At 41.9% G+C, this 23,389-nt stretch overlaps 1 protein-coding gene across 1 annotated transcript in view; it reads left to right on the top strand.

Annotated features, from left to right (window-relative positions):
- FHIT (fragile histidine triad diadenosine triphosphatase) overlaps positions 1-23,389 on the top strand; it is a gene marked incomplete at its 5' end in the record, with an annotated part of 388,529 nt that overhangs the window by 316,719 nt on the left and 48,421 nt on the right.

The raw sequence follows: 23,389 nt of genomic DNA, 5'->3' as shown, positions 1-23,389 counted from the left end.
GATAATCAGTCTGGTGCCCAATTTTCTTCCTTGATGAGCTACCCTGATATCATCCTGCTGTCCTCCTAAAATTATATCTTCAGCTTCTGTGAACAGGCTGTTCCTGTGGCCCCAAAATCCTGTGTACCCCTGCAGGTGTGTTAGAGGGAGCTGTAGATGCCAGTATTCTGTCCAGGGCCTTGGAAGAGATCTGAAGCCATGAAGGAAACAGGATGTGCTTCCATCCAGCCCACAACATAATTACCCTACTTAGCTCCATGCTCAAACCTTCTCCTCTAAACCTGCAGGAAACCATCATTAATGGGGTGTTCCATCAGAACTGAGGGACAGAAATCTTAATTATGCTGGTAAGGATGGCCAAAATTGCTATGGGAATGTGGGGAAATTGCCTGAGGTTCAAGCTCTCTGATGGTCAAGGTTTGCTGAAATTCTTTGTCAAAATGCCAGAAGCACTCATAAAATAGTTGTGTGCAAATTTCACATTTGATCAAAATCATGGAAGAAGTGGATGAATGTTGAAAATATCTAAGGGAGAGAGAAGGAAGTAATTTGTTCTTAAGCAAAGTAGCTTGACTGGAAAAGCTTCACTTCCAGAGTGGAAAAGAACTGAGAAATGCAAGGCTGTTCTCTCTTTGATACATGTCTCCATCCCTGGAATTGTTCAAAGCTACATTGGATGAGGCTTGGAACAACCTCACCTAGTGGAAGGTGCCCCTGCCCATGACAGAGGAGTTGGACTAGATGATTTTTAAGGTCCCTTCCAACCCAAACCATTCTATGATTCTATGATAGAAAGAGCAGGCCAGTCCAGATTAGTTTGTGTCTTATATATCATGTAAGACATGTATCACCTTTACCAACTATGTCATATGAATACTAAAAAAATCACTGTTCCTAAGAAATGCTGTGTGTTCATCTCAGAAGGAAATGCATGGCAGTGCAGTTAACCATTCTTTTTCCTTCTTTCATGTCAGAATATTTCAGTCCTTTTATGCAGAGTGCAAGCAGACATGATGGAAAAGGAAAGTCTTACCCTTTGATGTTTATTTGTTGCATTATCCACTTTTCATGGCTCTATTATTCCAGAATCCTATTGAGCCCTTCATTGGCAAGTGGAAATTTCCACTGCAGTCAGTAGGGTATTTCTCCCTCTAAATCACTTAATTTGGCCCCTGATACTTAACTTGGGGCCAGATTATCAAAAGTGTTGAGCACCAGCTTTCTGCAGGCTTAGCACCTCCCACTGAGGACAGATTTTCAAACTGCTCTACACAGAGCAGCTCCTGTTGTGACCCTTTAAGGACAGATTTGCAAAAGAACTCAGCAGTTCCATTTCACCAAGGAGCTGAGTCCTTTGTAAAATCTGTCCAGCTCTGCTCAGTGCCAGGCTGGAAGATAAGGACTTTTGAAAATGTAGCTTTTAGCAAGCTCTGTGATGTGGAAAAATACTAAGTTCCAAACATTGGGAAGGACTTGAAACAAATGCTTGCAAAGAGAAAAACCTCCACGTTTCAAGATGTGCCAATTTTATTGACTGATAGAGGGGCTGGAAGAAAATTTTGGATCTGAACAGGTTTTCCCATAATTGCCCACTAGGAGGTTTCCTGCACATTCTCCTGCAGCAGCTGCCAGGCAGGATGCTGGGGCAGAGCACTGCTGTGCTGAGGCAGCACAGCAATTCCTGTGTTCTCAGAAATGCATTCACTTAGCAAAATGTGATTTGCAAGCAAAGTAGCACAAAGCAGCCATTATTCTTCTACCAGTCTTTCTGGGGAATAAAATACACAAAAAAAATCAACAAAGCAAAACAAGACCAAAAGACAAAACAAATGAAACAAAACCAAAACGAAAAAAAAACAAATAAGCAAACAAAAAATCTCAGGAAATATTTATTTGAACCTTATAAAATTAATTGAACTTTGCATTTGAAATTTTAGACCCAGGATTCCCCTTGCATGCACTACACTGCCTTATTTTCCAGAGAGCCTTTCCTGGTGTGGCTAGCAAGAAATGTCTCAACAGAGCAGTTTGAGTAACCTTGGAAGCTTCTGGGTTTCTAGGTGAGTGTTAGTTCTTCACCTGAAAGTTGTTGTAAGCATGTGGCAATGGAGGATGTGATGCAGAGAGGATATTTCAGTATCTAAAATTCATGACTTTAGGCTTTAACCCTGGGCAGCACTTGATCTCCCAGGAAGGTAGCTCTGTTAGACTTCCATGTTTCACAAAACTGAAGCTGCACATCTTGCATGTGTGTTCTGGAAGATGGGTGTTTCCCTCTCCCATGGGAGCAGGCATAGGAACACTGAAGCCTCAGCAGCCACTTTGGGACCTGGCACAGCCCAGTGCAAAACAGATGTGTGATTTTGGTCCCCTGTGCTGCAGGAGCCTTGCCATGTACAGACTTCAGTCCTCTGAGACCACTTGTGAACTTAGAATGTGCTTTTCCTTTGCTTATCCAGCCCCACTTTGACATAAAGTACTTTTTAAAATAATGAAATAGATGTAAAAGAAATAAAGCAAAGGAGGAGGTGCAGCCTTGCTAAAAGCCTTTACTGCTGTCACAGGACTATGCAGCTTCTGTGATTATCCCTTGCCTTGTTCAGCAGTGTATAATTTAATGATTGCATCCAGGGCATGCTATTAACTTTCTTTTCTACTTCTGCGACCCCAAAGCTCATTAATTCTTTTTACTATTCCCACTTGACACGTGTGTATGTGCATGGGGAGGGCAGTGGCTAAAGAAGTGTTATGGATTTCATATCTCTGCTTCGTCTGCCACATTATAGCAAATGACAGTTGATTAGGTCTTTCTATAGATCATTACCAATTGTTTTCTACCTTGCAGATGCTGCTATTACTACAAATCTATCATATCCTAGAGATCCTATGCAGCTTGTTATTTCTGTGTGATTTATTACACTTGCAGTAGAAATGTTGTTAGCGAACATTGGGGAAGCAGTGAATATATTGAGAAATATCAATGTATCCTCATGTTCTGGCTTGCAGTGACAGTCAGTGATCCATCTCACTGACACTTACCTTGTTAACATTTTGATCAGATGGCAAATTTGTCATTTTTCCTGGTAACAAGTATAAGTTTGTACAAGAATTGCAGAAACATGGGGAAGATAAAGGGCCCCTCTCTTAGTTTTTTCCAATGTGATGTAATCAGTAATCTTTCTGGAAAATGAAATAATTACTCTGTGAAAAAGCTTATCCACTAGAAAATGTGCCAGTGGTAGAAAGCTCAGATTTCTCTTCATTTGAGGATTGAATGAGTTCTCTTTGCAGCCATTACTGACACGTTGATTAACACACCAAACCAACATGAAATGATAATATAGAACAAAGAGGTTTACAGTCACATTTCCTCTCCTTGATTGTAGTGAGGAACACAAAGATCTTGCAAGTAAAAGGGAAGGCATTATCTTTGGGAACAATGGAGTACAAAATTCTACAAAAACAATGTTGCAAATTTCTCCTAATCCTCACACTCAAAGCTTTTTCTCAGACGGGCTCTCAGCTCTGCAGCTCTCTCATTCCAAAGTGTGCATGAAAACTGTGCTCAAAACACAATTGGGCTACAAAGGGGGAAATTACAGCCCCTAATGAAATAGAGACTTCTCAGAGAGCCAGTGATTCATCTGACAGCCCACAAACATGGGGAAGGGGGCTAAAAAAAAGATTGGGGTGCTGCCTTTGGAGAAATGGCTGTTTGCCATGTCTGTGCGTGGTGTTAATAAGGGCTTGTATGGACAGGGGATGAACGTGGCAGCACCAACACAAAATCATAGAACCAAGGAATCATTTAGGTTGGGAAAGATTTTTAAGATCATCGAATCCAACCATGAGCCCAGCATTGCCAAGGCACCACTAAACCCTGTCCCTGAGTGCCATCTCTACACGTCTTTTACAAATGATGGTGACTCGACCATTTCCCTGGGCAGCCTGTTCAGTGTTTGACAACAATTTCAGTGGAGAAAATTGTTCTTAATATCCAATCTAGATAAGCCTGGACAGAGGATGTGTGTTTGACTCAAGCTTCAGTTCAGGACCAAACCAGAATTAACCCTACACAAAGAGTCCTTATTTCAGGACTTGCATGAAAGTTTCTTTCATTCCATTGTTTTTTTCAGTTTTATCCAGTGAAAACTTGCCTGCATTATTTCAAATGGCAAGTCCCAAATGTAAGCTCTCAGTCAATATGATTAAAAAAACCGGGTCAAACAGTTCTTCATTTTAACCTAATAGGTTAAAAAATGCAGACTAGGTAGATCTTGAGAGTACATGGATGAGAGTTTAATCGAAATGATAGAGCTTTTCATTCTCATCTTCACTAAATGACTTGGGAGGTCTGATCCTCAGCTGGGTTTGGTTTTATCTTGTTGCTGCTTTTCTAACTTTCTTTGTAGTGTATTGTCAGGGTGTAAATGCTGTGAACAAAGGCTCAGATTGTATTCAGAGAGCACACACAGAAGCTGAACACCGTTTCAGTTGTGTCAGTTTGGTCATAACAGTATAGCTTGCAATTGTTTAATTCTTCTAATATTATGCATAGCAATGCAAGAGTTCAGGCATCAGAGAACTCGAGGAGCGAGTCAGTGTTCTGCATCAGTTTGAGAAAGCACAATGTCATCTTCTAGGAAGTCTAATTGTTATGATTAATATTTAGCATAGGGAAGTCTATGTGGAAGGGCACAAGTTGCATCTGCTCGTTGAATGGAATCAGTTACTGATTTTTCATTTCCTTTTATTTTCAGCATCTGAATAGCAGAAAATGTACAAGTACATATTTTCATAGCACTATCTCTTGGACTAAAGGCTGTGCCTCTTACAAAGCCACTCCTCAGGTCCTGGCCCAGGGGAGCAGGTGGGCAGCAGCACATTTACTGTTTGCTGAATTGTGAGTTGGGACCTTTAGCAGGGAGACACTGAGGTGCACCAGAGGTGCAGCTGCACCAATCTGCAGAGGCCAAAGAGGTGCAGGACTGGGGATGATGAGGTGATGGCAGACAGGAGTAAGCTCTGGAGAGGGGTAAGGGCTGGCTTTACTGCTTGAAACCATCTCTGACAGAGACCTGATGGCACAGTCTTTCTCTTTAACACTGCAGCACCATAATTGCAACTTCCTGAAAACTCTGGTCACTTAAGTGCTTCGTTTCACTGAAAATGAAGGGACTTCATTAAAAATGAATAAAAAATATGAAAATTCCAGCAAGTATTGCTGAAGAAATCTGGGCAAAATATTTTCTGAGAGAAAAGCTAACAGTGGAATAGGTGCAAGGAGAATACACAGTGAAGTAAGTTTAAGAGAGCTGGTTGACAAGATATTGCTGCAATTTGTCTTTAGGATCACACAGAAAGCTGACAGATTTTGCTAGGTCTTGGTGACATTCATATAAAAAAGTTTTCTAAATCACCAGCTGAAATTTCAGACAATGATTTCTGATAAAGGGATGTCAGAAAGTTTCACCTTCTGAAATTGGTGACTCATTTACCATTATCTTCATTGAACAATGGAAAGAGATCCTTCCTTTAGGAAGAGAGATGAAAAATTATCTTTGAATGTACCATATTGCTTCTGATTCCAGAGAGGAGAAGGGAATAATTTTGAGGATGGTGTTGCAGTAATTAGTTTCAGATGCAAAGGGCTGAAAGTAAATCCCAACAAACAGCAAGAAAGGGATTCACCAGCAGAGCAGCTGGAGGGTGGTACTATTTTTTTTTAGAATATGCAATCAGTGTTGTTCATCAGTGTTTTGTTCCTTAATAATTAGAGCAAGATTAAAAAAAAAAACAAAAGAAGAAGATGAAGAAGAGGAGATTATTGCTGAGAACTCATTAATGGCTGTATCAGGAGTTAATGTTGAACTCTGAAGGTGATTAACACTTTTGGTGGAGAGGAGATAGCATATGGGGTGTTTAGTGCCTGGTGGTGGGATGCAGATCACCAGCTCCTGCTCTGTGGCTGTGAGCACATGTGCTCACACAGGCAGCTTGGGGTCCAATCCCATTTCTGTTTAAACCAGTGTGAAGATCTATTAAGCTTGCTTAGCATTAGGCTGGGCTTTTGAATTAAAAATTCTCCACTGAGTACCTGCAACAGAGCAGAGCCCTCTCTTTCATCTTCACCTAAGTGGCAGAACCACTCTTGGGCTGTTGGCATCCTTCTTTTGCTGTCATTGACACAAAAGAATTTCCTGGACCTGAGGACTCTATTTTATCAGGTCATGGGGTTTGGTGGATCTTGGCACAAGAGTTTTTTCTGTGTTTTATGAGCTGGCAAATTGCAACTTGTGACTCTCTTAGGAATTTTGTTCAGTCATTTAGGTTTTACCTGTTTCTAAAATAGAATTTTTCAGTCAGTCCAACTTGTTTGGGTTTACAAAGAACAAACATGTTTTCCTCTAATTTGCATTAAGAAAGGCTTTCATTACTCTTACATTTCATTTCACTACCATGAAAACAAAACCCAAACCAAAATAAACCATCACCACTGATGCAGCAAGAAAGGTGTTGTTTGTAAACATCTGTGGCTCTTGATGGCTTTGGATAACTGCTTGCTGGTGCCTGGAAAACCTGGCAACAGACTCAGAGAGGGGGCTCCATCCTGTGATGGCCCAAAATAGCAATTACACAGCCTGGCAGTTTGGATATGCATAAAGCTGAGCCACAGCCCACCTTGGGAAACAGAGATCAAAATCTCAGAGACTGAAGAGAACCAGTAAGGAGGCCCCTTACTGGGATCTCTGCACTTGCAGGGAGTTTTCCTTAGATTAAACACTGCTTTTATAATAAATCCAGTTGGGTGCCTCAGTTTCTCAGTTCAGTTCCATGTCTGCAGTGCTGGGGTTTCTCCTTGCCCTCCCACCTGGAGGAAGTGAACAAGATAAAAGGGAGAGGAGCTGGGGGCTCTGGCAGGGCAGCCCTGCTGGCATTTCCAGGCAGCACAGTGACATCAGCCACAGCACAGTTCTTTGACTTCAGCTCAGTTTGCTGGGATCCCTGGCTGACAGCACTCCCTCCCTGCTTCTGCTATTCCAACATTTATTTCACACTAAAGCCTGCTTTCATTTAATCATCAACATTCTAGGACTTGAAAGAACCTCCTTTTTATTTTATTTGTTTTACCAAGAGTTGAAAGGTAAATATCATTTCAGTACAAAGCTGTAAGCTGCATGATTTCTGTGATTTCTCCTCCTTCACACATCCTCAGCCTTGTTCATAGATACCTGACAAGGAAGCAGCAGCAGGTGTTAAAACAGCACATCCTGCCAACAGTAAGATAGGCCATCATCAAAACAATGTTTTTGTATGCAGGTTTGTAATTTTTATTTCTGGCATCCAGCATCAGTAAGGAGGTTTCAATCTGAATGCCTGAACAGGGTCTCCAAAAGCCAGACTTTTACCCAGGTGGGTCAGGAGACCTGTGAACTCAAATGAGGTTATAGACAGATATTGAGTTTTGCTCATTGCAGGCTCCACAGCCCACTTAGCACAGTTCACTGGCCCTTGCTAATGGACGTGCTGTAATGTCCTGTATCTCTCCCAGCCATGAGCTTTGGTTTTAATGGATCTGAGGTCACTTTGGCTGAGAGGCTCTTACACTGACTTCTTGCTAATAGTGCTTAACAAGTCTGTGAAACTTAGTTGTGTTAGTTAATTTCTTTATTATGGGAAAATTGTACTCATGGCACTGCTGGAATGAGGATGTAAAGGATTCCTGCCTCCACCTCCAATTTTCCACTGCTGAGCAAACCTTCCATTGGGAGAGATGGACTTAGGTTGTTGTGGGCTTGAGAGAAATAACTTAGGCAGGATTCCCAAAGAACCACAAAGGGTTTTGTGGAACTTGTGTGGGGTTTATGTTTGCTTTTTTGCTTTTGTGATGGGTTGGCAACTCAGTAGCATGAGATGAGTGGCTGCCCATGTCTGTATGGTGTTATTTGTCTGCAAATGCCAGATTGTCTTGTCAGGAAATCAAACTCACAGGATATACTTTTGTTGACAAGAATTATAATTATGTAAAGTTCCTTTTGCTTTGGGGTTTGTTATTTTTTGTTTGTTTGTCTTTGATTTTAGGTGGGGGTTTTTTGTGTTTGGTTTTTGGTTTGTTTTTTTTTTTTTTCAGAATTTTGAGTTGGTTTTTTTCCTCAGAATAGAATTCTACTTCCATCTTTGCCTAGTCAGGATCTCTTGCTTTCATTTCTGTCCTGGCAGGGCCAGCCTGACTTTGTTTTGCCAGAAATCTGACAGCACTTCTATATTGCAGAGTTGTTGTCAAAGTCTTTTAATAGCAGGTAGGGGACACTGGTGGATCTCAGGTGTCCAGTGCATAAACTGTGCCTGCAGATGCCACAGAATCTGCAGATCATTTCATATAAAACTACAACTTGCTTTGGACACTAACTTAAGCATGGATTTGCTTAGTGTGGAAATACACAAGTTTTTCACATTTGAAATTATTTATTTTATTTTATTGAGGCTGTGTTTATTCCACTAAGATTTTCATTAGCATTTTGGTGCTCATTTCATTGGTGTGGTGGCCCTTGGTTGGCATTCTAGTGCACTGCAAAGATAAATCAATTTTCTCTGCCACTATTTTTCAAAGTATTTATCACTAGGAGATAGTGCTCAATTTTAAAAAGCATTGAGGGCTTTGCATCTCAGAGCATGTTGGATTCAAAGGATATGAAGTGTGTACATGGAAAATAGGGGGTTAAGTAAAAAATGTTCACTTTTGCTGCAATTACTGGGATGGCTGCCTGCATACCCAATGAACACCACCAGTTGGAATGATTTTAAATAGGCTGGGCTGGATACATGGGAAAAGAAAAAAAAAGAGTTGAACTGATAGGAGCATTTTGTCAGGATGATGGACTGAAAAATACAGCAGGTATTTTCTGTCTTTTAATGTACAAGGCTGTGTAATGCAGTTGGGCTCTCCCACCTGAGGGATGTGTGTGCCAGTTGGCACCAGGCTCCCCTCTGGCTTGGCATGGCTGCTTTTCTGGGCCAGCCTTACTGAAGGAATGTGATTTGCTATGAAAAATGTGTTGATCAGCCTTGGTTTTGTGCCACCAGGCAGATTAGTGAATTGCCTTGTCTGCCTCCCATTGCTTTATTCCAGCCAGCAACATCTAAGCCTTTATGATTTTGCAGGTCTTCATTAAAAATAGCTGTTTCTATATCTGATTACTGAGCCCCATCTGGGGAGAAATGAGCCTTTCATCTGTGTATTATGAGGCCATATCTGAGCACGTTGGTTCCATAACAGAGTAAAACCAGACAAACTTTCTGTTCAATTGCTTTTCCAGCTCATCTCCAAGTTCTCTATGAGCCCTGTCCTGTCCCCAGCACATAATGTCTGGGGTTAGGGCATTTTTTAAATTTTAATTGCTCTTTTACTGCTAAATGCAATTTTTGTAATTGCTTACATAACTCCAGGGTTTTATTTTAAATTAATCTAACTTTGCAGTCATTCTACATATGTTGCTCCTAACATTTGCCTATTATTTGGATTAATTCTACTAATTTATCACCTCTGTTTAGATATGCATTGTTTTTATAATCCTTACAACTGAATTAAAGCACACTTGTTGGGCTAAAGGCGAAGTTTGCTTCAGTAAATCAAGTGGATTTCTTTTCCCTCTCTGTTGCTACATATTTAATTGGACAGGGGATTTTTCTGTGTGTGCTCTAGTAGTTGGCTGTAAAATTAGCAAATATTCTAGTAAATAAATTCTAATTATTTTGATTATAGAATAAAATTAATGGGTAGATCTGCATTTATTTTTCTTTTTGTCAAATTCTAAAATATTTCTCAATATTTAAACATCTAATTAGCAGCCAACTTCTTCTACCTAAGGTTATTTCTAAAGTTTGGGGGTAGCAGTAGTGAAAGGAGCAGAACTCATGATTAGCTTGTATTTTTAGTTGGTGCCTGGCTATTGATCTCTTGAGTATAGTTTTAAATGGTTGGGTAGGCATTAGCTAAAAGGCAGTACAGCCTGTCCTGATGAGCAAGAGCTGTGCCATCAGGTGCTTTCTTTATGCACAGAGCAAATGGAGACATTTAATGCTGGTGCTCATCTCTCATCTTCCCATTTCCCCCACCAGTGCATTGTAAAGGGACCAAGCAAACACATAATATGGGACTTATGGGCAAATTATTTCCTTAAAGGAAAATTTCCTTTGAAAATGGGCTTCCACTGTGAACAGGCTGTACTTCCATGAGTACAAATACAGAACCAGAAATGCTGAAATCTTTCACTGCCTACATGTTGAAACTGTCTTTAGGGATGTGGAAGAAAGGCTTTTTTCTGAATGTGCATGAAAGGAACAGCACACAGTTTATTGTTCAACAGCCCTGGCCAAACTCCTTTCTGATGAATACATGCATATATTTCTGGGATTTGGCGTGTGAAAAACCCTTGTGGGATATCTCTTTGGGTATGATACAGTGTTAAAATATAACAGGTACCAAGACCAGCGTTTTCTCACCTGAGAAGCTCCTCCATTGATGGTGGCACTGCAAACACCAGAAATGTGAACCAAGGGTTTCTCAGATGTGCAGTGGAGCTCAGCTTTCCCATTGACTGTGAGCAGGCAAGGGGGATTCATACAGCTACAAAAGGATGCAGGATAGATTGGTAAAGGGCAACTCAGATTTTGTCTAAAATGAGGAACACTCTGGGGTTTTCTCCTAACTGAGTGGCTGATCAATTCAGTACATGTGAAAAGATCTTTTTAAACAGAAACAAACCAATTCCCTCAGATTCTACCATTAATTGCATGTAAGACATGGTGTATTTGTTTTACTGTGTGTTACCATTATTGAGATTGCATATAGTTATTTTTCTTCCAGCATGTGGCGCTTTGATGATTTCTCACAAATTGCAATTTTTAATCTTAAATTGAAAATGTGTCCAGAAATTTAACTAGGCCCAGACTTGCATTGTAGGAAATAAAGAAAAGGATTGCAGCTCTCACAAACCCTTATCCATGAGTAATTATCTTGTTATGTTAAAGTGGTTCTCCTGAATATTAAAATAATTAAGACCAACGATCTCAGCAATACTTTCCTCAGATGTTGTAATTGGCAGGGGGTGTTAACTAATTAAATGTATTTCTATTGCTAGCTGGCTAAAGAAAAGGATGAAGCACTTATAATTGCTGAGATTTAGCAAGAGCACTTGTTTACTGCAGTATAAACATGGAGATTACGGTGTTTGTGATGGGCTAATAGCTGGAGACAGGAATCAAAACACTTCCTGAGGGCATTTCTGTACTCAAGGGGAGCTGGAGCCAGGGGCCTTGGCAGGGGGATGGGGCTCATCATGAGCTCAGCAGTGCCTGCTGCAGCAGTGGATCCCAAAGCTCTGGGAATGGCTGTGGGCTGCAGGGGAAAGGCACATGTGTCTCTGCAAGTCTGCACGGGGTGAGCTCATGAAAACAGGCTGGCAGGGCAGTCAAGGCATCCATGCACACCTGAGCAGGTCTGTGTACCAGTGCTGGGTTCAACCTCTGCCCTGGCTGCTGTCTCACAGAGCTTTTATTTCAGAAGTGGCTCTTTCTCTCTCTCTCTCTTTCTCTCTCTTTTTTTTTTTTTTTTTTTTTTTTTCTTTTTTTTAAAGTTCATAGGAAAGACTTTTTTTAAAAAAGTCACTCTAAAACTGGCTATTGTCTGATCTCTGAAGTAATCAATTTTGGATTCAGCCCCCTATAACAGTTTGACATTTCAGGGTCAGCAGAACAACTTCCTGGCAGATTGAAAAGCTATGTTTCTGGCCCCAGGGTAGATTAGAGTAAAACTGGGCCAAATAAAATGAGGTTTCAAAGCATCTCACTTCCATTTCACTGCAGCTGGAAAAGGCAGTGAGGGCTGTTTTTAGGGAGCACAAATGCCAGAAACCTTTCCATGCTTCCCTGTCTCCATTTGCCCACCTGTGCCTCCTCCTCTTCTTTTGGAATAATCCCAGGCACAACCACCACTGGGCTGGAGTTACCCAGCACAGGCTGGATTAGTCACAGCTCCTCTCCAAAGCATCCCTAAAATGCACAGGAGGGACTGTGCTCTTGGAGAGGTGGGACAGGAAAGAGGGAGATGCATCCCCCATCCCCAGCATTTTCCTGCTTCCTCTCCTTCTCCTTCATCCTCTTTTACTTCCTTTGCCCCTCCTCTCCCCTATCACTCCAGCTTTGTTCTCCTCTGTTTTTATCATTCTCCTGCCATTTCTTGTTTTCTCTGCCAGTCCACTCCCATGTCAGCATGGAGCAGCAGCAGTCTTTTCCCTAGCTGGGGGAAGCTGGAGCCCATTAGCTGCCTCAGCCAAAATCCAGCTCCCCTGCTCACTCCTTGCTTTTAGCCTCCTTATAAATGAAAATTCAGTTCACTAGAAAGGACATATGTTTACAATCCCACAGCTGGTAGGTACATGTGTACCAGGAGTGTGTGCCAAGGTTATAGAGACACATGTCACTTTTATCCCAGAGTCCCATTTGGTGCCTGGGAACATCTTCATGCTGTAATGCTGTGGAGGTCATTACTACTCCCTGTAATCCTCCATGAAGGTTTTCCATTTTCATTTATACACAGTAATAAAATACACATCTCAGCATCAGGCATTAGGATTAGTACTGACAAGGCTTAAGCTGAAATGTTTTAAGGATGCATTTCCAATGTGGATAGAATAGCTAGCACACAGCATGCAATTATGCTGGCTCCATGGAGGGAAGGATTTATGCTTCAGCACTGTTCATATCACAGTGACACCAACAGCATAAAAGGAATTTTTTTTTAATGAAGATTGAATTAATTTTTCCATTGTAGTACTAATCTAGTATTATTAATTTATTTTAAGTTTCTAATGTTGATAAGCCACCAGAAGTGTGAAGAGAAATGCCCTTTCTAATTTCGTCATGTCTTCTTTATTTCTTTGAGGAAGTTGAAATCCTGGGAGGCTGCAGTGTGGGCTTGGCTGGCTGGTTCAGAGCACACTGCAGTGTGTGATGCTCTGGACAGAGCTGCCTGGGGGCAGAGTGAGTGCTGGGTGACACCCAGAGCCTGCTGCTCTGTGCTGATGCAGCTTTGAGCTCTTGTGCTAAAGTCTCATTGCATCCAACAGGGCTCCAGCCCCTTCCTAAATGTGTGTGAGCCTGAGCATGTGCCTTGCTGACCTGGTCAGTGCCTTTAGTGCATTGAGCCCAGCTGCACCTGCTGCAGGCAGGCCAGGGTGTCCATCCCCAGTGGAAATCACAGCCCCTGAGGCATGGGCTGCACCCAGATGAGTCACAGAGCACTGTGGGCTGGCAGAGCTGACCCCCTTCCTGTCTTCCATCTCCCCTAAATGCCACAGCCCTGTTTGAGCAGCCAGGAGAAAGCTGTTCTCTCCCTGTCACCTTCTGCCATCTGCTTCTCTTCCTCAACTGGGAGGAATAATGTAATAATGCTCTGCAGCATCCTTGGAGGATGCATGGGGACTGGATGAATTGGAAAAAGAGCTGCTTCTGGTGGCTGCAAGGGTGTCACAGCCCTCATGTTGCTGCCCCATGGCCAAAACATGGACTAAAAACAGGGTCAACCCAGTAAGATGAGGTGCATTGCCCCAGAGGGGGTCCTGCTTGCTGAAAATTCCCATCACACACCCCAGCAACAGAAGGCTTTAGAGCTCTCCTCCCCTATCCCTGCATTGTGGAGGAACAGCTGGCCTCATAACAAAACATAAATTCCTAATGCAAAATGAATGAAAAGGAGCAAATGAGTCCATTACAGGTAATCATGTTTTCCCCAAATTTTTCTGAGAGCCCCAGTTGCTTGAAGTGGAGTCTGGCACAAGCATGGTCACTAGGTTATATATTCACTTCTAGTTTCTGGCCATTCCACTCTACAATAAGCACAACTGGAGCCCAGCAGGTTCAGGCTGCTTTTACATTGCTAGATTTACAGTTGCTGGCATGCTGGAGATATGAAGAATTGAGAAGCAATTTCATATATTGCTGTTGCCACTGCTGGCAGTTCCCTGCCCTTCAAGATATTTGTTGTGATAGTATGGAACCACCCCCTCTGAAGGATATATATTTTAAAAGCCCAAGATGCTGAAGGAACCCTGTAGCTCAGCCTAGGTTTTAGTATATGTGTCATTATTTTCTGTTTGCTTTTCTAATTCAAATTTGAGGTTTAATTACAGCCTTAAATCTCTCTTTATTTTAGCAGAAATTAAAAAAAAAAATTCATTCAGCCTGTCACAAGAAGGAAATGTAAGTTTGTGGTATTAATCTTTCCCTCCTGAATTCCTCATCCTTGGGGTGAAAAGATGCAATTTGCTGCATTGCAGGATGGGTGCTAAAAAATAGGCAAAACTTAGACCTTAATTCACCAGCCTTAGACACCCCTCCATGGGTACCTGCTCCTGACAAAGGGAGTTCAGTTCTGGGCACTGAAACTGCCTGGAAAATAGTGTATGGTGGGGAATGGGCACCCAGCAAACAGCTCTGGGGCACCTCTCCATGGCTTTTGTACTAAGCAGGGCCCAGTGAGACCCAGCAGCTGCACTGGGCAGGGCACAAATGCAATAGCTGTAATAGCTGTGAGTGGCAGCTGCATGGTGCCTTTTGCAAAGCACCAGGCACTAGTGTCTTATTTTATGGATGGTGGAAATTCAGCCACTGAAAACCAGAAGAAATGTGTTTCAGATGTTGTCTCAAGTCAGACACCTAAATAGTGCAAAGTCTTGTTGCAGTTGGTGGATCAGGTCTCTGAATAGCTCACTTAGCTCTTGGGCTCAGCTTCTCCTAGAGCATCAGCACTGTTTTTTTCACTGTGATGTGACTAGTTTATGGTGCAGTATTGTTTATTTGTGTAGGGCAGTTTCCAGCTCCTGGAGGGGCTGAGAAGGGCAGGGAGGCAGAGGCAGCCTGGCACTGTCCCATCACAGCTGTCCCTTGGCTGTGCTGCTGCTGTCCTGTGCATTTCCCTCATGTTCTTCTCCATTTGTTGGCTGAGGTGTAATCCTTCCTGTGCAGATGAGAGCAGTTTCTGTAGCTGTAGACATGGGGGCACACACACATCCCCTGGCCTGGGCAGTGTTTAGATCACAGGTCTGACACCCTGTAGGAGCATCCTGCATCCTGCTTCCCTCAGACACAATTTCTGTGGGATTCAGGGGGTCATTCCTCCCAGGACCTGGTACCCAGAGCTCCCTACATAAACCCAAGCCCAGAAGCAGAGCACTGTTGATCATGCATCTTCTGAAACTGAAGAATCAAAAAGCACATTATCATTGCAATTCATAGTAGTGCCCTACATGTCAGCTTGTGGGACAAAGGAGATCTCTGAGAAATACTGTATAGCAGGTCCCTAGCACAATGAATATTTTCCTGGTATAAAAACTTTTCATGATGAAATGGCCTCATCTCTGAGCAAAATCATTGTATTGCCCAAGCTGTTGTCAAAAACTTTTATGCATTGACTGCTTTTTCCACTAGACGATATTTACACTTCTCCATTCACCCCATTGATCTTCATTTTTGCAGGAAATTTTTTGGGGGTAAAATATAACCTTTTTTTTAAAAAAAGGTAAACATCCAAGAATTGTACTCGAGGGAAAATATACAGGGTAGACGTAGTGACAACTTAATAGCCTGTAGTATATCAGATGTCTTCTATGCTGCCATCTTCTTGGGGAAAGTATTTCTGTACTGTGCATTAAGCTATGCACACAGAAAGCTGTATAAACTCCCTCATTTTTTTTCTCTTTCAGCAGTAAGCATTCTTAGCACTGGCAGAATGTGTGTGGTGTACAGGAGCTGCACAGCTCCTCTGCTGCAGGAAATAGAATTAAAACATTCATTCCTTTGCTCACACATTCACAACAAGCCTGTAGATTAACTGTCCTTTCACAGAATACTATTTACTCCTTTCATAGAAAATACATTATTTCGTTGATTTAGTTTCTATTTGGTGTGCTAAAGAAATCAAATTTCCATATAGAAAAGTATACACAAAGGATATGACCTTTTAAGTTTAGCAGAGAAAATAACTGAGTGAATGTAATTAATATGCCATATAAATGCCAACAACAACATTAATGCACCATAAAATCAGGACAGTTAAAATGATATAGACTGGAAAAGAAAAAGTTAAGTTTCTGGTAGCTTCATTAATTTGCTCACATGGTTTTTCAGTCAAAGAAGCACAATTTCCTTGTCTAAACCAGGAGAATAGAATGGAACGAGGAAATGTATTTTTGTTAGGAGGAAGCTGGATCTTGCTTGAGGCTTAACCAAACTCCTGAGTTGGCAGCCCTACTTATGCAGTTAGTATCATTTTTCCAGTGCTTATACCCTTTAATTTTTTTCCCTAAAACCTCCAGCATATCTCAGATCCAAAGCCTGTCCACACCTGTAGGTAGTGTAGTAAATACTTGCATTGCCATAGTTATTGCCATTGCAAAGTATCTTTTTCTAGACTAAATATTTTTCCTGAAGTTGCTTTCTCATACACAAAATTTCCCTGTCATATTCATGGTCCAATGTCCTCCTGTGGGTAAAGTCTTCACAAGGGATAAATGTTTCCTAAGGTTTGCATGGGCAGCTTGTACCTGACTTTAACACAGGGGTCTCCAGGGGAAGAAGATTCTAGATTCTGTGATTCTAGAATGCAAAGATAACAGCTAAATTAGTCCCTAAACATTCCAGCAAGGGTTATATAGCAGGGCAGGGGTCAGCCAGGCAAAATGTGATCCCCACAGCGAGTTCATGAGATGAAACTTCAGTGGAAATCACTGTCAGCTCTGTGCTGGGGGCTGGCAAATCCTTCCCATCACTGCAGGGGTGTGCTGTGCCTGTCACCACCACTAAGGCACCTTTCCAGCTGTTCCAACCTTGGGTTAGTTATTAGAGGTGAAAGAAATAGTGGAGAAAAGAGGCAAAGCTTAGCTTAAAATAAGAGGGGATCTATTCTTCCCACTGTGTGTGCCCAGCTCCCATTAATAATGAAATGTTAATAATAGTTATGTCTTCACATCAAAGGCAGAGCACAGCCTTTCATCTCACTTAAATCTTATTCAAATAATTAATCGAAGTAGTTGTCTATGAAAAAAAAATATTAAGAAATTCCTTTGTAGAGCATTTCAAACTTTCTGCCCCTGGGGAGCAGCTCCTAAAATCAAGGATGCTAACAAATTGTATTTAAGTGGATTTGTCCCTGCTTTCCACCAACCTTGACTGCATTGCATCCTAAAAAACTGTGAAACATTATTGGCATTGCAATAGATAATCCAACCAAAATCAAATAAAAAATCCCTGACAAGGCCTATGTTATGAAAATAATCGTAAATCTTGTCCTGTGGTAGCTGTGTGTACCAGCATTAAGCATTCTGCTCAGGCTTGTGTCAACATAAATAAATGGGGGAAAAGATGTTATCTGAAGTTCTGATATCTACTCTGCATCTCTTGTCTGGGGTGCATGGTCCTGGCAGCACAGCCCTTGCCTGGGTCACAGCCTGGAGCAGTCCCTGCTGAGGCCAAGAGGGATAAGCCCAGTCCCAGGTGTCAGAGCTGCCTTTGGAGCAGCCTCACTCCTGGTGGCTTTTAGAGCTGCAGCAGAGGCAGCGTGCCCTGGGGCTGGGCAATGCTCTCTGGGGATGCAGTGCTTTCTGCTGCAGGGCTGCTTTGCTGCTGCTGCCCCAGGAAGGGAGGTGGGGAGGTGCAGCCCAGCTGGGCTGGTGCTCCATCTCTGCAGAGCTCCACGATGCTTTTCCCTGCTGCTCCAGCCCTGGCACTCAGGGACAGCTCTCGTGGGCAGCAGGACTCCAGAAAGGGCTCAAAGGCAGCTCCTGCCAGAAGGAACTGCCTGCTCCTCACTGACTACACCAACACAATTCCTGCCTCTCCAGCTCCTCTCTGCCTTGCATGATCCCCAGTCCAAGAGAAACTCCTGAGAGACAGCACAAATATTGATTTCAGGAAGAAAGTTTGCTCAGTGTTTTGGCTGCTGTCTGGAGCCCTCCCTACCATGGGTCACTGCTGTGTGTACAAAGCTGGAGCAAACAGCATTTGCTGGAGGTGCAGAGACGCAACCTGGCAGGAAATACTTCCTTGGATATTAATGGGATAATTAATCTGAAAATGATGCTGGTGTGGATAATTTCTGTAACAGAATGTAGTGTCCAGAGGCAGCAGTTTGGTACTTTGGCATTAACTTTTCCATGGCATATGGATCCCTGCCATTAGCAAACTCCTTTAATCTGTGACTTCCTCAAAAAAGACCTTGAAAGTAGAGGACAGTAATATATTTTAGAACTTTAGAAATCAGGAAGTTTTTTTTATACATAGATGTACCCTGTTGAAGTGCCTATAAATAGATATTAAAACGTGCAATTTATAGCCTATCATTTCATGGCCTTTCAAGGCTAGAAATAAAGCCATATTTTACTGTGAAAATGAGATTTGTAGTTTTCCATGGCTTAAAGCTCCTGTTACTAACCCTGATGGGCTGCAAGTTGTTGGACAAGATACCTGTCACAGGTCTGGAATATATATATATATATATGTGTAATATCTATGGGTGTATATAAATTAGGAGGAAATGATGAGCTTTCTACCAGTAAATGAACAAGTTAAAAGATTATAAGATAACTTGGTGGTGCCTGGGGGAAATAATTCCAGTGAGAGTAATGTTTTTTTCCCCAGTAATGTTAACAAAGGCAATTAATCCACTCTCCCCAGCAAAGGAAGTCAATGGCATTGTAACCTCCTAAGAGTGCTCCAAGGTAAAATGAGCTCTCTGAAATAATTCTGAAGGTGCAGCAGCTCCAGTGGCAGTGGGTCCTGCCTGCAGGGTCTGGGGTTGGCTGGCTCTGGTTTCCCTGCAGAGGATTCCCTGTGGGATGTGCTCACTCCAAGCCTCCTGTGGGAAGGAGGAGCTGGCACAACTGCAAAGATTCATTAACAGAATGAGGGGCTCAGTCTCACCCTCATCTCACTGATTTGTCTCTGAGTGTTTCACAGGGCTCTGTGATGTGTTATATTTGTATTAATCCATGCAATTCTGTCCAAGGTACCCACGTGCTCTCCTCAGTCACACACACCTCACCTGTCCTGGTGGCAGGGAAGGGGTGTTGAGCAACTTCAATGCCTAAAATCTGTCCTCAAACCTCCCCTGTTCCTGATTTTTATGTGGATGTCTCCAGAATCTTTAGACCCAGTTTTTCTTATAAAAGATTGAGATTTGAAAGAATGTGTGAACAAGATATAGCTGAGCTGCTAAAAATTTAAGTAAATAATTTAACTTATTCAATATATATAAAAATTAAATGTCCAACAACAGTATCCCTCTTTTAGCATTACATATTTATTAAAACAATTTGGAGATGTAAATTATAATCAGTCATAGGTATGTGCCTAACCCTGAATTTTAATCTTAGCTGTTCCATCCCTCCAAATTAATTTTAAAAATGTATTATTTTTTCATAATCCAAATCTAGCAAGAACTTTTAATCAGCAGTGGTTTAAAATATAACTGTTCTGTCCCAAACCAGGATTGCAAATGAGATTCTGTCTTTAGTTAAAGCATAATTTCTGGCCAGAGCATTTATTTTGGTGAGATGATAGTTGCACAAGTGCTAAGTTCACTGTAACCTTGTAAGATGTAATGGGTTTTGAAAAAAATATTCTCACTAATTAAAAAAGGTTGGTGGAGATATTAATTTGAACTGTAGAAGAACTGAGAATTAGTGTGCTGTGGTTGGGACACACAACAAAGATGGGAAATTGCAGCAGAAACCAGAGACATTTTTGATATATTGAAACTGAGCATCCATTGTAATCTTCTTTCCCTTTTCTTCCCAGAACTCACAGTTTTCTATGAACAGAACTTCCTCTTGGGTATATGGCATTTATTATATTTGGGCTCAGTACAGCATTGAATTTTTTGAATTTAGGGAAATTTTAGTGTAAATCCATTAAAGCACACAGCTTCAGAAGAATCTGCATGACTTCCCTGGGAAGGCAGACTGAACAGGTTAAGATCTTCTGTCTGGAAAAGAGAAAAAGGAAGAAACAGATATCTAAAAATCACAGGACAACATAGAGGGGGGAGTGGGAGATGGTTATCCGCTGTTCCTCCAAAGAAAGGGCAGGACAGGACATGTGAAATAAGCAGTATATTTGATACAAATTACAGAATTAGGTGATGTTTTATTGAGCTGTGAAGGGTGGGAGCAGTTTTGGAGATGTGCTGAATCTCCTGGCTCTGCTAGTGGTGGATGGCTGTGGATTTGTCCCATGTTGGTGAGGGTTTATATTTGTCACCTTGGCAGTGCTGGGGATGGCCTCACTCTCCTTCAGCTTTGGAGAGGGACAAAACGAGTCCCCCAAATTACAGACTGGTTCCCAAAATGCTGCCTGATCATTTAGGAGTGTGCTGTGACAGAGAATTTGTAACTGGAATTGGGGGAAGTCCCTGACCCTTGGATAATGAGCACTGTTGGGGGAGGCAAAGGGTTAAATCTGAGGACAAAAGCCACAAAAAAACCCCACTTTCTTGTTAATAACCTCCATTAAACCTGGGAGAAGAAGCAAAGCAGCTTCCTGAGGGAGCTTTCCAGTCCCACATTAGTCACACTGGCAAGGACAGTCTGTTTTTCAGGGGTGAGGCTGCAGTTGGGTTGAGCAGGTCCAGCTTTCCCCTGCCCCAGAGGGACCTGCTCATGTAGGACAGAGCTGCCACGTCTTTGTCCTCTGGGGGGATCAAAGTGCCCTGATCTGCAAGAGATGTGCAAGGGAGGGGTTTTAATTGAAACATTAAATTAAAAACTTTGCAAATTACAGGCACATTTTCAATTTCTGACCTCTCAGGTTAGGGTGCTTGCTCTGAGACTGCCTCATTAACTGCAATAACTCAGCCTCTAGGATCTCTGCTGTCTGATGAGGCAGATATCCTGTCTTTTCTGTAATTTGGGAGAAGATAAGTGCTTTTTTTTTTTTTTTTTTTTTTTTTTTTTTTCCTGAGGGCTGAGGTCCTCCAGTGTTAGACTGCATCTGAATTTTACAGTAATGTGGGAGCTGAGCAAAGTCACAGGACTCTGCTCACTGGGTGATTGGTATCTTATGACTTCAGAATGTTGATTCATGAAGGTGGATGTTATGAACAAAGGTGGGTGCTGGCAAAGGGATGTATTTGTGTTTTTGGAAACTTCCTAGCAAAATCTTCAGATTTAAAAGTTTGTCTCTGGATGATGAAGGTTGGCAGTTTTCTCTCATTTGGATGCTAATGGTTGCTCTTCCTCTTTCATAATTTGCACAGAAATCCTGACAGCTTTGTGCTAACAGCTACTGTTACATTTTTTTTTCCTCTGAGCAGGACTTCTCCTGTCAAATAGAATTTAGTTTAGAAAACTTCATCCTCACACTCTATGAGTGCAGCTCATTTCCTCACTGCCAGATGTATTTCTGTGTGTACACATACATATTCTTCAACAGAGACACACAGTTGATTATTGAGGGGTGGGGGGGGGTGTTTCTGTGATTTTTACATCTTGGGAAGAAAGGCACTAAAGAGATTAAATATACCTTTAAACTGGCAAAGCAGTATCTAGAAACTTTCCATAGTTATGGCTTTTCGAAACTTGTGGGGAAAAAGTACTGAAAGCAGAGGATGAAAAATTAATCTCTGAAAGTGCAGCAGTAGCACTAGTGGGTGAAGCAGGCTGGGAGACAAAAGCTCTTACAGTTCACCAAGGAGGACTTTCTTTGTACTGAAGAACACAACTCACAAGTCCACAGAAATGTCTTAGATGTACAAAGTTAAAAAAAAAAAAGAAAAAAAACCCCACATGTATTTCTGGATGTTGTGGGAGAAGACTTTCAGTACTGACTGCAAAGAGGAAAACAGAAAAAGGGCTTGAGGCTCCCAGAGGCACAGTCCCACTTGGAGGGGGAGCAGAAAGGACCTGGTCCAGCTGAGCCAAATGAAAGTACAGAATTAATCCAGGACTAGGTTGTGCCTGCTGGGATGCAGGATCAGGCTCCAGTCCCTCCCCTGCTGAGCCATTAGCATTAGAGACAAGGTCACCATTGTCACAGCTGAGGGGATTTGTTCCCAGTAACCCTTCCCGAGGGTTCCCCCATCACTCTGAGGTGCTCCATCATCCCCAGGTGTCCCCAGACCTCACTGGTCCCTTGGGATGATGTGTCACCATCCTGCAGTGTGGCTGGAGCTGCCAAGGTGGGACATTGCAGGGGCACAGTCAGGGCCTCTGTGCTCAACTTTCAACCTTTTTTCAGGCTTGCATTTGTGCATTTGGATTTCATTGAATGCCCCCTCCACCCTCAAACAGAACTCAAAGCTGAACAAGGATCCATTCAAAACATGTATATGTATATATAAATGAATATGTATATATAAATGGATATGGATGTGTAAATAAAAGGTCCACTGCAAGCAGCCAAGGCATCTCTTGTCAGAATGTAAAGAGGGAGCATGGGACTGTTGGGTTAACTGTGCTTGTGAATGCAAGGGAAGTAACTTTCAAAACACTTTTGCAGTTTTTAGCTCAGTGCCTTTTCTTGCATCATCATTATTTCCCCATGTTGTTGAACTGGGGTCCTTGTGGTCCAGCTGCATTGCTCTGCCCCAGACTATTCCTCACAGCCAGTTCCATGGCAGTAAATCTTTATTCACTCACAGTGTGTTTCACAGTGAAAGTCCCAAGCATGTCCAAAACCTGTTACTAGTAAAATTCTGAATTTGTTCAAATATTTTTGTTCTTTCCTGTTTGTTGCCTGTAAGAGAAAATAACAACAAAATATCAATATGCATGGGGAATGGAGTACCTGAACCCCCCCAAAAAACCCCAAATTTTCACTTGATACTAAGAGCTGAAAAGGCAAATAATAAATTTACATGTTCTAATCAACATATTTTTACTTTGCAGATATTCTAAAGACTAATTAAGATCTGAATTTAGCTGAGCAACTTAATAAATTATTAACAATTCTGTTTAGATGCATAATTTATATATAAATGGAAAAAAGAATTTTGTAATGCAGTTTCAATTTTAAGTGCAGTCTCTGTGTATATCCTTTGTTGCTATCCATTTTAAAAAGGAGCTTTGATATCCATGATTAATCCGTGGCCCTGCATTAAAGCTTTTCTCCAATCTCATGTTTTTGCAAACAGTTGAGAAAAGGTACAAATCTTGAGAGAGACAGAGAATCACACAAGGTGCAATACAACCTTTCCATCCTAGAGAGACAGATTAGGATTTATAAACTCTACAACTGCCAGGATAAGAGTGAAGGGAATGAATATTAAATGTATGAAGGTAATGCCAAAAGAGAACGGAAGGTGTGAAGCCTACAACACATAAATCAAATTTTTCTCTTG

This window comes from Erithacus rubecula, assembly GCF_903797595.1.
Source record: "Erithacus rubecula genome assembly, chromosome: 13".
NCBI classification, from domain to species: Eukaryota; Metazoa; Chordata; class Aves; order Passeriformes; family Muscicapidae; genus Erithacus; species Erithacus rubecula.
This window is presented reverse-complemented; position numbering and strand designations above follow the sequence as displayed.